The 16,603-nt window shown below is 43.6% G+C and overlaps 1 protein-coding gene across 2 annotated transcripts in view; it reads right to left on the bottom strand.

The window, feature by feature from the left end:
* LOC126281553 (uncharacterized) overlaps positions 1 to 16,603 on the bottom strand; it is a 205,052-nt gene that overhangs the window by 187,836 nt on the left and 613 nt on the right. The gene's annotated exons all lie outside the window — the stretch shown is intronic.

Genomic DNA, 16,603 nt, shown 5'->3' with positions numbered 1-16,603 from the left:
GTAGACAGATTATTGACTTCCATCTGAGTTAGCCAGGCTTCTCTAATTTTACCATTGTGGGTAGTAAAAGAACCTGATTCCAACTTTGCAACTCATTTAATATCCATAATAATTAACAGTTACCTTCGTAGTATCTCTAAGTGTAACAATGGAGTAAAGCTGAATTAACTTTCTTTGTGGTTTCTTTGTTTATATTTGCTAATAGCATCTGTCTTTGTGCAGATTCCAAAGTTTCATAGCAATGTGGAATCCAATTAATGTTTTCAACCTTACGAAAATGAAATAAGAAGAATGTGGTACCGATATGCAGTCGAAATCACCTACTTCTCTTGAAGAACTACATGTGTGTTATTTATTAGTTACTTTCTTGGACATTCATTTCAAAGATGTCGACAGTGTGGTTCATATGCAAAGCAGGCCACATATAGGGACACTAGAGCGACCCATTGTTTAGTGTTGTTTGCGTGTTTCGGATCCACACCGTGGCGGATTGATGGAAGATATCGAATTAATTCAGACACGGGCTGCTAGATTAGTTACCTGTAGGTTCGAACATCACGCAGGTATTACGGAGATGCTTTGTAAACTCAAACAGGATTCCATGGAGGGAAGAGGACGTTCTTTTAGGGGAGCGCGATTGAGAAAATTTAGAAAATTGGCATCTGAGGCTGACTGCACTACGATTTTAATGCCGCCAACACATATTTCGCGTAAGGACCATGAAAATAAGATTAGGGAGATCTGTGCTCGAACGGAGGGATACAGGTAGTTGTTTTTCCCTCGCTCTATTTGCGAGTGCAACAGAAAAGGAAATGTCTAGTACGAGGTGCATTCAAGTTCTAAGGCCTCCGATTTTTTTTCTAATTAACTACGCACCCGAAATCGATGAAACTGGCGTCACTTCTCGACGTAATCGCCCTGCAGACGTACACATTTTTCACAACGCTAACGCCATGATTCCATGGCAGCGGCGATGGCTTCTTTAGGAAAACCACTGGAAAATCGCTGAGGCAATAGCAGCACGGCTGGTGAATGTGCGGCCACGGAGTGTGTCTTTCATTGTTGGAAAAAGCCAAAAGTCACTAGGAGCCAGCTCAGGTGAGTAGGGAGCATGAGGAATCACTTCAACGTTGTTATCACGAAGAAACTGTTGCGTAACGTTAGCTCGATTTGCAGGTGCGTTGTCTCGGTGAAACAGCACACACGCAGACCTTCCCAGACGTTTTTGTTGCAGTGCAGGAAGGAAGGAATTTGTTCTTCAAAACATTTTCGTAGGATGCACATGTTACCGTAGTGCCCTTTGGAACGCAATGGGTAAGGATTACGCCCTCGCTGTCCCAGAACATGGACACCATCATTTTCTCAGCACTGGCGGTTACCCGAAATTTTTTTGGTGGCGGTGAAGCTGTGTGCTTCCATTGAGCTGTCTGGCGCTTTGTTTCTGGATTGAAAAATGGCATCCAGGTCTCATCCATTGTCACAACCAACAAAAAGAAAGTCCCATTCATGCTGTCGTTGCGCGTCAGCATTGCCTGGCAACATGCCACACGGGCAGCCATGTGGTCGTCTGTCAGCATTCGTGGCACCCACCTGGATGACACTTTTCGCATTTTCAGGTCGTCATGCAGGATTGTGTGCACAGAACCCACAGAAATGCCAACTCTTGAGGCGATCTGTTCAACAGTCATTCGGCGATCCCCCAAAACAATTCTCTCCACTTTCTCGATCATGTCGTCAGACCCGCTTGTGCGAGCCCGAGGTTGTTTCGGTTTGTTGTCACAGGGTGTTCTGCCTTCATTAAACTGTCGCACCCACGAACGCACTTTCGACACATCCATAACTCCATCAACACATGTCTCCTTCAACTGTCGATGAATTTCAATTGATTTCACACCACGCAAATTCAGAAAACGAATGATTGCACGCTGTTCAAGTAACGGAAACGTCGCCATTTTAAGTATTTAAAACAGTTCTCATTCTCGCCGCTGGCGGTAAAATTCCATCTGCCGTACGGTGCTCCCATCTCTGGGTCGTATTGACAATGAAAGCGGCCTCATTTTAAAACAATGCGCATGTTTCTATCTCTTTCCAGTCCGGAGAAAAAAAATCGGAGGCCTGAGAACTTGAATGCACCTCGTAGTGGTGCAGGATACCCTCGGCCATGCAGTGGACTGCGGTATAGGCATGTAGATAGGGACATTTCGTAAATAATTTTGAAACCCTTAAAAGAGACAGTGAATAACTCGGACAGTTCCGTGGTTCGAACGACGCCTGTTGTGCTAATTTAAGTCCAGAAAAAAAGACTACTTTCCAAGCCCAAAGAAAACATATACACTAACAGCTTTCAGTGACAAAGAAAAGTCTGTAAATTTTTTGGTTCAACGAAGAATGAAGAAAAGCTTAAACTTAAGCAATGTGCAAAAGCCTGTTTCGTTTCGTACAATCTGTACATGAACTGCGTAAATGGAAGAAAGGTCTACGCGAAGTACGAAATGTGTGCCAAAATGAAACAAGCAAAAGTGTGAAAGGAAAACCACTCGAAAGATTTAAAACTGCTCATGAGAGTCAATGCGCCGTTACAGAGGGACATCTGGGAGACTGGGCTCTCTGAATTACAAGTGAGATGAACATTACTGATTTCCAGGTTACTTCAACCTGGTTAAGCAGATTCAGGAAATAATACGGAAAAGGAAGTAGTAAAATTACGAAGTTTGCCTCAAGTAAACGAATAGAGGAGATGTCATTGATAGGTAATACTAAAGAGAAATTCGTGGGTGACGTAAAGACGGTGCTTCTTGCTATCCACTGAAAGCTGCGTATAAGGCCAATCAGTCAAGTTTCATGCACTTTATCATTTCAAGGGAAAACCTCGTTTGATCATGTCGATGAATGCTATGACACCTTTATCATACCAGTGATAATTATCAGTTGATTACTGTTTTCGCAACTTTGTCTCTATCTTCGCGTACTGGAGGCAAATTACGAGCAAAAGTTTAAGAAAAGAGATTATTTACTTGCAAAGGGAGAAAATAATTTTCAGTGCTACATCCGAAACTTCTTCTTTCAATTTGCAGAGAATAATGTTGTTGTTCTCTTGGCCTGGACGTAACGACACCTCTATCTTTAGGACGACGACGAAAAGACGCCCCAGAACTAATAGCGTCATTCACCCTCTCGTTAAAAAGATTTCAACATTGGAAAGCATTTTTCAGATAATTGTCGGACAATATAATTTACTGCCTTTCACTGTCATTTGAGGTTTATTATCGGAAGATGATCAATTTACGAATTTGTTCAAGTATACCTGCTATGTAGTAAAATCTGCAGAACAACGATCACGACCATTCCTTATTCCATTCCAATCCTGTTTGACAGTGCATTTCTTACGATGTATTCTACCTATGTGAAAAATCTCAGGATAGGTTTCGACATGTTGGATTGGGCCATTCCCTTGTTAGTCAAACAGGTCGATCCTGCGTTCGTTTACACACCCCACATTATATTTATTTACTTTTAGAGTCACTTGGCAATCTCTACACCAAGTGCAGATCACCTCCAAGTCTCTCTAATTTAATAACAAGTTTCTAACGATAGCGCCTCCGTGTATGCAGCTGCGTAGACAGCAAACATTCCAGATGATTAGAGTTACAATTCTTTGTGATCAATAGAACGGCCACCAAAGTGCATTAGTGTTGTTCGTGTTTAGTTTTGCCGTCAGCCCTGGTAACATATACAGTCTGTTCAAAAAATTCCGGAACATTCGTAATTTCGTGCCAATACCTAGTGTGGCGGAGCGAAATGCGGTTGGCATTCCTGCACACGACTGTGTTTAATGTGCAACTGTCGGAAGTTTCATTGTCGTATGTCTTGTTAGTTATCGTTCAGTTGCTGTATTGAGTTGAGTGTAGTATCGCACAGTTGGCGAATTTAGAGATGGCAGAGTTAGAGGAGCAACGCGTCTGGATTAAATTTTGAGTGAAACTCAAGAACACCTTTACAGACACATGCTTAATGATGCAGGAAGTGTATGGTGGTGAGTGCTTAAGCCGTACTCGGTGTTACGAATGGTGCACTTCACACGGTTTTAAAAAGGCCGGACGGAAGTTAAAGATGACCCTTGTTCAGGACGCCCTTCGACGTCTACCGACGACACTCATGTCAGGAACATCAATGAAACTGTGCGCTCCAATCGAAGACTGACTGCCCGAGAGACTGCAGAAGATTATAACATTTCAGTTGGATAGTGTCATGAAATCCTGACTCAGCATCTTGGAATGCATAGTGTTGCCGCCACGTTCGTCCCACGGCTCATTATCACGCCAAGACCAGAAAGACTTTCGCCTCGCAATCTGTGAAGAGCTTTTAGATCGCGCACATGAGAACGAGATGTTCCTTAAGAGAATCATAACTGGTGATGAGACGTGGTCCAACGGGCATGATATTGAGACCAAGGTTCAGTCTTCACAATGGGACGGGAAAGATTCTGCAAGATCAAAAGAAACTCGTCAGGTCAGGTCAAATGTCACAACGCATGCTGATAGTTTTATTTGACGTTGAAAGACTAGTCCATCATGAATTCGCGCTACAGGGACAAAATGTTAATCGATGATACTATTGGGACGTATTGCGAAGCCTGCGAGAAAATGTGAGAAGGAAATGGCCTGAAATGTAGTGAGATAATTCATGTCTCTTGCATCACGATAACGCACCCGCACATTCATCCCTGATAGTGCGTGACTGTTACACAAAAAATGAAATTACTGTGCTGCGTCCTCCTCCGTACCTTCCACACCTGTCCCCTGCGGATTTTTTTTATTTGAAACTCCTGCTGAAAGGACGAAAATTTGCATCGATAGACGAGATAAAAGGAAATTCGCAGACGGCGCTTCGAGCGATCCAGCAAAAGGTGTACCAAAACTGCTGCTGGATGTGGAAACGGCGTTGAGAGCCATGTATCAAATTTGGAAGAGAGTATTTTGAAGGAGATCGTGCCCAATAAGTAAAAGGCAAGCGTAGAAAAAAATCTGTGGGCGAAGTTCCGTAATTTTTTGAACAGACCTCGTATAAGGGGCGTGAACAGCCTCGGATGTTGAGTACCACTGTGAAGAACACAGAGATGCCATATACCCGCATTGCATGAGATAGCGTAGGCAGCACGTAACATAGTTTGAAAGGGGCCTCACTGTGGACATCCATTTGCCCGACTGGTCGACTTGTGCTATATCCAGATTCGTGGGACATCCGGATGTGACACTGGCCCGACGTTGGGTTGCACAATAATGTGAACGCAGGGGTACTCCCCGGTCAAGGTTCTGTTCGAACAGGTTTGACCAACACAATGAAGGATCACTGTATCGTGCACCAAGTACATCGTAACCCCTTAGAATCTGCGCCTCCCAACCGAGAGCAAGTAATAGATTCCCTGCAAAATTCTGTGTCACCCTGCACCGTTAGACGGAAACTAACAGCTGTCGGACAGGTGTTGAAGTTCTTCCTCAACATGCAAGGTTAACTGTTGACATTGTTGTGGTGATCCTGCCCTACGACCCAGCACTGAAGGTTTGGAGAGCTTCCCATCACTGGATGTTCTAAATTACAGGGGTTTTATGATTACTCCGTTAGAAGTTATGATTCGTAGTGATACATCTGTTAATTTCTTTATTGACAAACCGTTGTATATAAGGACTCGCAGTATATGTAAATCGTCTAAGGATGATATCTTATTTGCATTTATTACTTGTCGAGCAATTAATATGAAATTTAATCTTGTTGGTGATGTTTCTATGAGGGTAATCCCAAAAGTAAGGTCTCCTATTTTTTTATAAGTACATAGACCTGTTTATTCCTACAATGGTTTACATCAGTTTACAGCTCGAACATTTAGCTATTTTTCGACATAATCGCCATTTCTGTCGATGCATTTTTGTAGACGCTGTGGCAGTTTTTGTATGCCCATGTCATACCAGCTCGCCGCCATGCTGCTCAGAAAGTTATCAAGCTCTTCTTTCACCTAGTCGTCGGAGCTGAATGGCTTTCCGGCCAAATGTTCATTTAACCCAGGGAACAGCTGATAGTCACTGGGTGCGAAGTCAAGACTATAGGTGGGTCCGGGTGATTATGTTCCACTGATACTGTTGCAGGAGAGCAACGGTTTGCCGAGCGATGTGTGGGAGAGCTCAACATTCCTCTTCTCCGGTTCTGAATTGCCCGTTTCAGTTTTTTCAGAGTCTCACCGTATCTGTCAGCGTTAACTGTGGACCCAGTGGGCATAAAGTCGACCGCCCTACACCTTTACGATTCCAAAAAACGGTTCTCATGACTTTACCGGCAGATTGTGTTTATTTGAATTTCCGCGGCTTTAGCGAAGAAGGATGCCGCCAATGACGTGATTGTTGCTTGGTTTCAGGTGTAAAGTGGTATGCCCAGGTTTCGTCACCGGGACAATTGAGTGCAGAAAGCTGTTCTGTTCGGCTGCAAGGCGGTGAAGAAACGCGCGGGAAGCAACTCGTTGCCGCATGTGGTCCCCTGTCAGCATGCGTGGCACTCATCTTGCGCACACCTTCCGGTACTTCAATGTCTCCGTTAAAATTCTGTGAGCCGTGCTTAGGGAAACCTCAGGAACCAACGTGCAGAGATCAGCCAGGCTGTCCCATCGATCTTCACGCATCTTTGCTCAACCTTCAACACTGTCTCCTCAGAAATTGTCCGTCTCCCGCTCCTTTGTTCGTCGTGAATTTCGGTCCGATCAGCTGCAAACTCTATACACCACTTACGAACATTTTTGACACCCATCCACGACTCACCATACACATCCGTCAATTGGCGCTGGAATTCAATCGGCGCAGTGGCCTTCGCGTTCAAAAACAGAATAACTGCGCGCAATTCGCACGAGCGCCTCAGCGCGGAGTGCACATGTTTACACACACCGTGTGAAGCACTTTTCATAACAGTGTGACCAACTGCCACACAAACAGAGTTCTGTACTTATAAACAAATAGGAGACCTTACTTTTGGGATTACCCTCGTACATAGGAGTCATTCGGTCGTAACTCCCACGCTTGCAAAACACTAACACCAATGAAACACAAAAGAATGGAACGACTGGTAGAAATCACCTCAGAGAAAGATCAGTTTGAGTTCTGGCGAGAAGCAAGAACACGCGAGGCAGTACTGAATGTGCGACTTATTTTACAATGTAAATCGAAGAAATGCAAATCTACAAAATAGCATTTAGAAAAAACTATTTCTACAAAAAAAATGGCTCTGAGGACTATGGGACTTAACATCTATGGTCATCAGTCCCCTAGAACTTAGAACTACTTAAACCTAACCAACCTAAGGACATCACAGAACACCCAGCCATCACGAGGCAGAGAAAATCCCTGACCCCGCCGGGAATCGAACCCACTATTTCTACAATTTTGACAGAAACACACACTTCCAAATTTGAAAGTTCGCTAGGAAAAAATACAGCAGTCTAACGGTTATCTACAACTTTTATAGAAACCAGAGTCGAGATACGTGGAAGGGATGGAGTAATAGATAATAGATTGTTAAACGTTTGTTGTATATCCCCCAAATTACTCAGTCTGGACACAGTACAAGCGATAAAAGAAACTAGGAAGAAATTGGATAAGGAGTTGAAGAGAAGGAACTTTTAAGGTATGCCAATGACATTGTACTGTATTTCTGTGAGAAGTTGCAAAGAAAGTGTATAAAGAAACAAAACAATTTATTGTGTCAACTGCCTGTATATTTTAGCACTATGCGATTCGATTGTTCGCACCACCATCTTCAAGTGGAAATATGTGCAGCTACATTCCCGATCTTAATGTAAAGCACAGACGTCTTTTCACAGCATCAGGTCGAGTACAAACCAGGCTAGGTTTCGTCCTTTGAAGGAAAGTAGAATCGAAAAAATGCTACGTAGCGCTATTTGTTTCGCGTAGTCTCCACTGTAAGCTATGTTAATATTGTTGTTTCACAAAAACGTATTATACATGTTAACAAGTGATGGACGCAGTCAACTGTTCTACTTATATTTATCAACAGTCGCAGCACTCATCGCGCAGTCCCTCATGAACATAATATTCAGAAGACTTGTGTGATCATCTGAAGGGAATGGACAGTGTCTCTAAAAGATAAGATGAACACCAGCAAAAGCAAAATAAAGGAAATGAAATGTAGTCGAGTTAAATCAGACGTTGACGAGGGAATTAGATCAGGAAATGAGACTCTATAAGCGGTAAATGAATTTAGGTATTTGTGTGATAAAAAACTGATGATGGCGTAACTAAAAAGGGGATAAAAAAAGGGCTGGCAATAGCATAGGTATCTTTTCTGTTAAAAATAAATACTAATTGCCAATGTACACGGACCAGCCATATTAATGTGACCGCGTCTCAAAAGCTCGAATAACCATCTTTTGCAGCGCGGACCTCTGCGGGACGTAGGGAAGAGGGTACAGTCATGGATGTGGAGCAATGTCGACTGCAGTGCCGTGGCCAGACGCGCAAGGTTTCTCGGTTAAAGATCCATGACGCCAACAGCTCGGTCGAGCTTGTCCCACAGGTTCTCGATTGTGTTTAAATCCGAGGACTTTGTGGCCGACGGTACATTCATCCCGGTGCCCTTCGAAACACGCACGTACGCTGAGTGAAAAGTTGCGTTATCTTGTGGGGAGACACCATCGTGCCGAGTAAAAACAAACTGCATGGAGGGATGGACACGGTCCCCAAAGGTAGGTTCATACGTGTGTTGATCCATTGTGCCTTCCAGAGTGACGAGATCATCCAGGAAATCCAACGAAAACATTCCCCAGACCATAATGCTCCCTCCTCCGCCTTGGACCAATCAGCCAACGACTTTTGCAGGGTGTTTGCTAAAAATGGCTCTAAACACTGTGGGACTTAACATCTGAGGTCATCAGTGCCCTAGAACTTAGAACTACTTAAACCTAACTAACCTGAGGACATCACACACATTCATGTTCGAGGCAGGATTCGAACCTGCGACCGTAGGACTGAAGCGCCTAGAACCGCTCGACCACAGCGGCCGGTGGGTGTTTGCTTCCAGATATTTCACGCTGGACACGCCAACGGCGTCTATCCGACGGAGCATAAAACGTGATTCATCTGAAAACGCCACCTGTCACCATTCAGTGGACGTCCAGTTGCGGTACTGGCGATTAAATTTCAGCTTTCGACGCTGATTAACAGAAGTCAGCATGGATGCATGGATCAGGCGCCTGCTGTGGTAGCAGCAACGTTCCCAGAACGGTCTTGCAGGAGAAGCTGTTGGTAGACCCTTGCTTGGTTCATCTGGTCGGCCAGCTGCTCAACAGTTGCACGTCTACCCGCTCGTACACATCCCCGCAGCTGTTATTCACGACTGTAATCTATGGTCCAAGGTGCACTATATTTACATCGGCGCCGGATTTGGATAGCGCCATTTTGCCATGCACGGTGTACCTTAACCACGGCAACAACAAAGCAATTTACAAACTTCGCCGTTTCTGAAATACTTTCACCCTTACCCTTTTGGATGTCGGACAGATCACTCCATTTACACATTACAACAGCGTCTGCACTGTTTTTCGCCTTCCCCCTCCCCACCCCTCACCCGGACATGTGTTATAAATTGCTTTATTGCAAGTTGACCTGTTTGGAAATTTGTTGTAGGTTCCTATGGGACCAAACTGCTGAGGTCATCGGTCCCGAGGCTTACATCCTAATTAATCCCACTTAAACTAGCTTATGCTAAGGACAACACACACACACACACACACACACACACACACACACACACACACACACACATTGCCGAAGGACTCGACCTCTGACGGGGGTAGCCGCGGGAACCATGGCAAGGTGGGTAGACCGCGTGGCGCATGCTGACATCTAATACAGGCGGTGACCACATTAATGTAACCGGACAATGTAAATATGAGTTTTAGGAACTTTTTTTTCCGGAAAGGATTTATCTCGAGTGAAGCATGAATTACCCCTAGTACTCACAAGAGAAGCCATGGAATGGTCTGAGATTTGGTGCCACAGGGAATGGTGAAGATTAGACGGATACATAGAATAACTAGTGAAGAGGTGCTGAATTATTCAGCTTTAAAAGAAATTTATTGCACAACTTGGCTAAAAAAGCCGATACTTTCCTACGACACATCTTAAGCTATCAAGGGATACTTAATTTGGTAATGGTGGGAAGTGTTAATGGTAAAAATTGTTGAGGAAGGGCTAGGGTAGAGTGAGCAGGTTAAACTGAATGTTTTATCCAACAGTTACACAGTGAGTCACGGACAATAAACTATCCGGAGAGCTGCAACAAATCAGTCTGCATCTACATCTACGCCTACACGACTACACCGCTATTTACACCTGAGTTCCTAGCAGAGGGATATCAAACAACCTTTAGACAACTTCTCTGTCGTTTCAGTCTCGAAAAGAACGTTGGAAAAATGAACACTTAAATCTTTCCTTACGAGCTCTGGTTTCTTTTATGTAGGTAGGTTCAAGTGGTTCAAATGGCTCTGAGCACTATGGGACTCAACTGCTGTGGTCATCAGTCCCCTAGAACTTAGAACTACTTAAACCTAACTAACCTAAGGACATCACACACATCCATGCCCGAGGCAGGATTCGAACGTGCGACCGATGTAGGTAGGCGTCAGCAGAAGTTGGTGATTAAAATTTCGTGGAAAGAACTCGCCAAAAAGAAAAACGCCTTTGTTTTGATGATTACCACTCCAACCCGCTTATCTTATTCACGGCACCCTCTCCCCTATTTCGAGTTAATACCAAACGAGCTGCCGTTTTTTGGACTTTTTCGATGTTTCTCGTCAATCTTATCTGTTAAGGATCCCATACCACACAGCAGCACTCTAGAAGAGAACGGACAAGCATAACACAGAGTCTCTTTAATAGTCCTGTTGCATCTCGTAACTGTTCTGCTAATAAATTGCAGTTATCGGTTTGTCTTTCCCACAACATCATGTATGAGACCGTTCCAATTTAAGTTGCTCGTAATTGTAACTCCCAAGTATTTACTTGAACTGACGGCCTTTTGGTTTGTGTGATTAATCGTGTAGCTGAAATTTAACGAATTTCTTTTAGCACTCATGTGTATGACATCACACTTTTCTTATTTACAGTCAACTGCCACTTTTAGCACAGTACGGAATATCGTTACCAAGTCATTTTGCAAAAAAAAAAAAAAAAAGCTCTGAGCACTATGGGACTTAATATCTTAGGTCATCAGTACCCTAGAACTTAGAACTACTTAAACTTAATTAACGTAAGGACATCACACGACATCCAGCCAGCACGAGGCAGAGCAAATCCCTGACACCGCCGGGAATCGAACCCGGGAAAGTCATTTTGCAAATGGTTTCGATCTTATGATGATTTTACTAGACGGTAAATGGCGGCATCATCTGCAAACAATCTGAGAGGGCTCCTCAGATTGTCGCTTACATCGTTTCTACATCTGCGTCAACATACATATTCCGCAAGCCACCGTATGGAGCGTGGCGGAGGGTACCCTATACCACCACTAGTCATTCCTTGCCTGTTTCAGTGGCAAGTAAAGCGATGGAAAAACAACTGTCAATATGCCTCGGTAGGAGCTTAAGTTTTATTATCTTCGTGATGCTTGTAACATTATGTGATTGCCTTATCATTTTAAATCATTCGCTAGTCGAGCAATCGCTCGGCAACAGCTAGAGTTAGCAAATGATGTTGCGAGAATGTTAAAGGTGAACGACCTGTGACGTAACTTATTTATTGTCGAAGCGCCGTCAGAGATGCAGTGAGTTATTGACTTTGAAAACCGCTGCGCGAAGAACGGACAGAAGAAAAACACTTTTACACATCTTTTATGTACGAGATATTCTCGATGAACAGTTACTCATTCTTCTCTTGTCTCTTGTAACTTGTGTCGGATGCGCATGTCTTGCCGCCGTATTATTATCGTTAAAAATAATATTATTTTATTGTAGAGTAAAAGTTAAATACTAAAAGTGCAATACTGCACAGCAGTAAATTTATTGTGCGACGTGTATGTGAAAACGTCATAGGAATAATTGTCATTACGAGAAGAGGAGTGCCAGTCAAAATGGCATCCATGTTAAAATTCTTCATTGTAGTGGAAGTTCATCTATTAATTGCCATAAATTCAGATTTAATTGGAACTGGTGTATGGACTATTTATTTAGTGTAGAATCTATGTCTCACTCCTTCATGAAGTTATTTAATTTTCTTTATGTTTCTGCAAATAGAGAGTTCACAGTCACGAATTCTTTCGTCGAAATCGGACGGAAGTTGTATGCGGCGAAATATTTTCTCCGCGCCACATTCTACTGGTAAATGCATGATAAACTACGGTCCCTTAGGAAATTCATGTTGAGCTATCCAAAAATAATTATATTTTGAATAGGCATTTACTCTCCTCTGCAGTGCAACTTCCGACTGATCAGACGATCCAACAAGAAACAGCCGCACACGGTCGGCGTTCCCAGATATACTTCCAACGCTGATTATAGCTATATGTTACAGCATAAAAGTAAACATATTGTTATAATTAGCGACTACGAACGGGGACATTTATAACTGTATGTTTATGTATACACATAACGTAAACATATCGTTATATGCTTACGCGAAATGTACGCTGGCAGCAATGGAATCGTTGTGCAGTCTGCTTGAAATGAAGTTTCTCTAAATTTTCTCAGCAATGTTCCTCGAAAAGAACATCGCCTTCCCTCCAGCGATACCCATTTGAGTTCCTGAGGTAACTCTGTAATACTTACGTGTTGCTGGAACCTGCCGGTAAGAAATTTAGCAGCCCTCCTTCAGTCGAGCAGTGCTCAATAATGGATTGCACTAGTGCCCTTTATGCGGTCTGCTTTAGAAATGAACCACATTTTCCCAAAATTTTCTCAAGAAACTGAAATCAAAAATGGTTCAAATGACCTTGAGCAGTATGGGACTCAACTGCTGTGGTCATCGGTCCCCTAGAACTTAGAACTACTTAAACCTAACTAACCTAAGGACGTCACACACATCCATGCCCGAGGCAGGATTCGAACCTGCGACCGCAGCAGTCGCACGGTTGTAAGTAGGATGTTTAGGTTTTTTTTTTTATTGGTAAGGCCGCCGCCACGTAGCGCTCTGTATGATAATCACTGGCTGTGCCGTGTGCAGTCTGTGGCTGGTTGGCATTGTTGTAATACTCGCCATTGTAGTGTTGGGCAGCGGCAGCTGGATGCTAACAGCGCGCAGCGTTGCGCAGTTGGAGGTGAGCCGCCAGCAGTGGTGGACGTGGGGAGAGAGATGGCGGAGTTTTGAAATTTGTAAGAATTGGTGTCATGAATTGATATATATATATATATATATATATATATATATATATATATATAATGACTATTAAGGTAAATACATTGTTTGTTCTGTATTAAAATCTTTCATTTGCTAACTATGCCTATCAGTAGTTAGTGCCTTCAGTAGTTTGAATCTTTTATTTAGCTGGCAGTAGTGGCGCTCGCTGTATTGCAGTAGCTTGAGTAACGAAGATTTTTGTGAGGTAAGTGATTTGTGAAACGTATAGGTTTATGTTAATCAGGGCCATTCTTTCGTAGGGATTTTTGGAAGTCAGATTGCGTTGCGCCAAAAATACTGTGTGTCAGTTTAAGCACAGTCATGTATAATTTTTCAAAGGGGACGTTTCACGGTTCCGCACTGCGCGCCTAGAACCGCGAGACCACCGCGGCCGGCAAAATGATGATGATTAGGACAACACAACACCCAGTCGCTGACCGGAGAAAGTCTCCGAGCCAGCCGGGAATCGAACCCGGGCCCTTAGGATTGACATTCTGTCGCGCTGACCACTCAGCTACCGGGGGCGGACTAAACTGAAGTCGGGCATGCATCTTCCACGATACGATCCTTACATGACGGTTCTGTTTCATATTGGTTTGCAACGTTACGCCCAGATATTAAAACGAGATGACGATCAAGCAGCAGACTACTAATTCTGTAGTCGAACGCTATGGTTTTTTTTCCTACTCATCTACATTTTGGTACATTATATCACGAACATCAGAAGGCCTGCAACAGTTGCTTGGGGAACACCAGATATCACTTCTGTTTTGCTCGATGACTTTCCGTCAGTTACGACAAACTGTGACCTTTCTTACAGGAAATTACGAATCCTATCGCACAACTGAGACGATACTCCGTAGTCACGCAATTCGATTAGATGTCTCTTGTGAGGACCTGTGTTGAAAGGCTACTGAAAATCTAGAAATAGGGACTAAATTTGACATCCTCTTTCTATAACTCTCATTACTTCGTACGGAAGACAGTGACAGCAACAATTTTCAGGCGCTATCCGTCAGTGGACCAGGACGAGAGGCAAATGATAATTATGTTAATGCATGGGTGTCTATTCTTTCGAACATGTCCGAAAGAACAGACACGCCGCGGAATCCGCAGCTATGATAGATGTTATGTAAATCGACGGTGGATGGGAAGAGGGGGGGGGGGGGCTGGGGGAAAGGAAAGGAAAGGAAATGGAAGGAACAGATGGCGTCAGCTGTATCTGGACTACATGCGTAATCGGCGGCGACGAGTGAAAATGTGTGGCACACTTGGACTCGAACCCGCGATCTCCTTAGTAGACAGTTGCGGTTACCACTGCGCCATTTGGACACAGTGTTTATCGCAAATGCTCGGACTACCCCAGCACGCTCCCCAGCCGACCCACATTCCCATCTAGTGCCACCTATCTGCAGTCCCCTTTTAAATCCTCCATGCTCGCTAATTTTATATCCCGCTAGAGAGCGAACGCTATTATGCATCTGTACTGAAGGTTGTGGATTCATTGCCATTCAGTTATACAAATACGTGGTGTGTGTTCTTTCGAAGATATCCGAAGGAACACAAACCACACGGAATCTGCGACTGTGATACGTATTATGTAAATCGAACGTAGAGAAGGGGAGGGGCGGAGAGGAAAAGAAAGGGAGCGAACCGATGATATCAGCTGCACGCATTCATATAAGTGATTCGCCTCAATGAGCAATAAATCCACAGTCTTCAGTGCGGGAATCTAAAATTAGCGAGCATGGAGGACATGGACAGAAAGGCCACAGTTCGTAGTAATAGACGGAAAGTCATCGAGTAAAAGAGAAGTAACATCCGGCGTTCCCGAAGGAAGTGTTATAGCCCCTCAATTGCTCCTGACATATATTAATGACAATGGAGACAATCTGAGTAGCCCTCTTAGGTTATTTGCAGATGATGCTGTCATTTACCGTCTTCCAAAGTCATCAGGTGATCAAAACGACTTGTAAAATGATTTAGATAAGATATCTGTATGGTGCGAAAAGTGGCTATTGACCCTGAATAAAGAAAAGTGCGAAGTTATTCACGTGAGTACTAAAAGAAATCAGCTAAATTTCGATTACACGATAAGTCACACAAATCTGAGGACTGTAAATTCAACTAAATACTTGGGGATTACAATTACAAATAACCTAAATTGGAACGATCACCTAGATAATATTGTGGGTAGAACAAAGCAAAGATGGCGATTCATTGGCAGAACACTTAGAAGGTGCAACAGGTCTACCAAAGAGACTGCATACACTACGCTTGTCCGCCCTATTCTGGAGTACTGCTGCGCGGTGTGGGATCCGCATCAAGTGGGACTGACGGATGACATCGAAAAAGTACAAAGAAGGGCAGCTCGTTTTGTATTTGTTGTGTACATAGTTCCGCGTAGTCAGCGCCTACACAACTTTCCCACTAGAGCGCGCCCCGCTAAGCACAACAGCGCAGGCGCAGCGCTCGTTCGTCTCCGCTCTACGAGACGGCGTTGCTTTAAAGATGGACCAAATTCTGCTTCCGCCGATCCGCGTATTAATATGTAACGCAGCCAATGAGATTGCTGCTAACGTAGAACCTTTTCTATTCGCGGATCACACTTGCGCAGTGATACCTGAACGCTCCAGGTATTATAACGAGTGTACAGACCTCCGATTAGTCAGTCTGTATTAGTCTGCACCAGTCTGTACGAGTCTCCATTTGTCTGCATTAGTCTGTACCAGTCTATAGTCAAGTTTGAGTCTGCGCCTAATAAGATTACCATATTCCTGTACATGGCCATGAAGATAAATGAATAGACACTTTGTCAAGTGTGTGAGAATAAGATTAACGTACCAAGACCAAAGGAACTTCAGATTGTCAATTGTAAACAGCATCCAGAATCAAGTTAAGTAATATCTATGTTTTTTATTATTTTAATAAATATGTGTGAAAATTAATCAAGTTCTGTTTAAAGTTAGTCACCGCCAATCTGCTACTCTAAGCGTGCAAGTGGCATTTCTATCGTCTGACCTAACGACAGAAGATAAACACGCCACGATAAGACCACGAGACATATTGCTGACACTCGCCTACTTCGTTAGAGCGACAAGTCAAATAATCTGATGGTGTGTGTACGGAAGGTCTTACAGTACGCACAGCACAGTATTATCGCGAAATAGGGAAGATAGTGTCACAGACATGATAAGTGAATTGGAGGGGCAACCATT

This window comes from Schistocerca gregaria, chromosome 7 (assembly GCF_023897955.1).
Source record: "Schistocerca gregaria isolate iqSchGreg1 chromosome 7, iqSchGreg1.2, whole genome shotgun sequence".
Lineage (NCBI taxonomy): Eukaryota > Metazoa > Arthropoda > Insecta > Orthoptera > Acrididae > Schistocerca > Schistocerca gregaria.
This window is presented reverse-complemented; position numbering and strand designations above follow the sequence as displayed.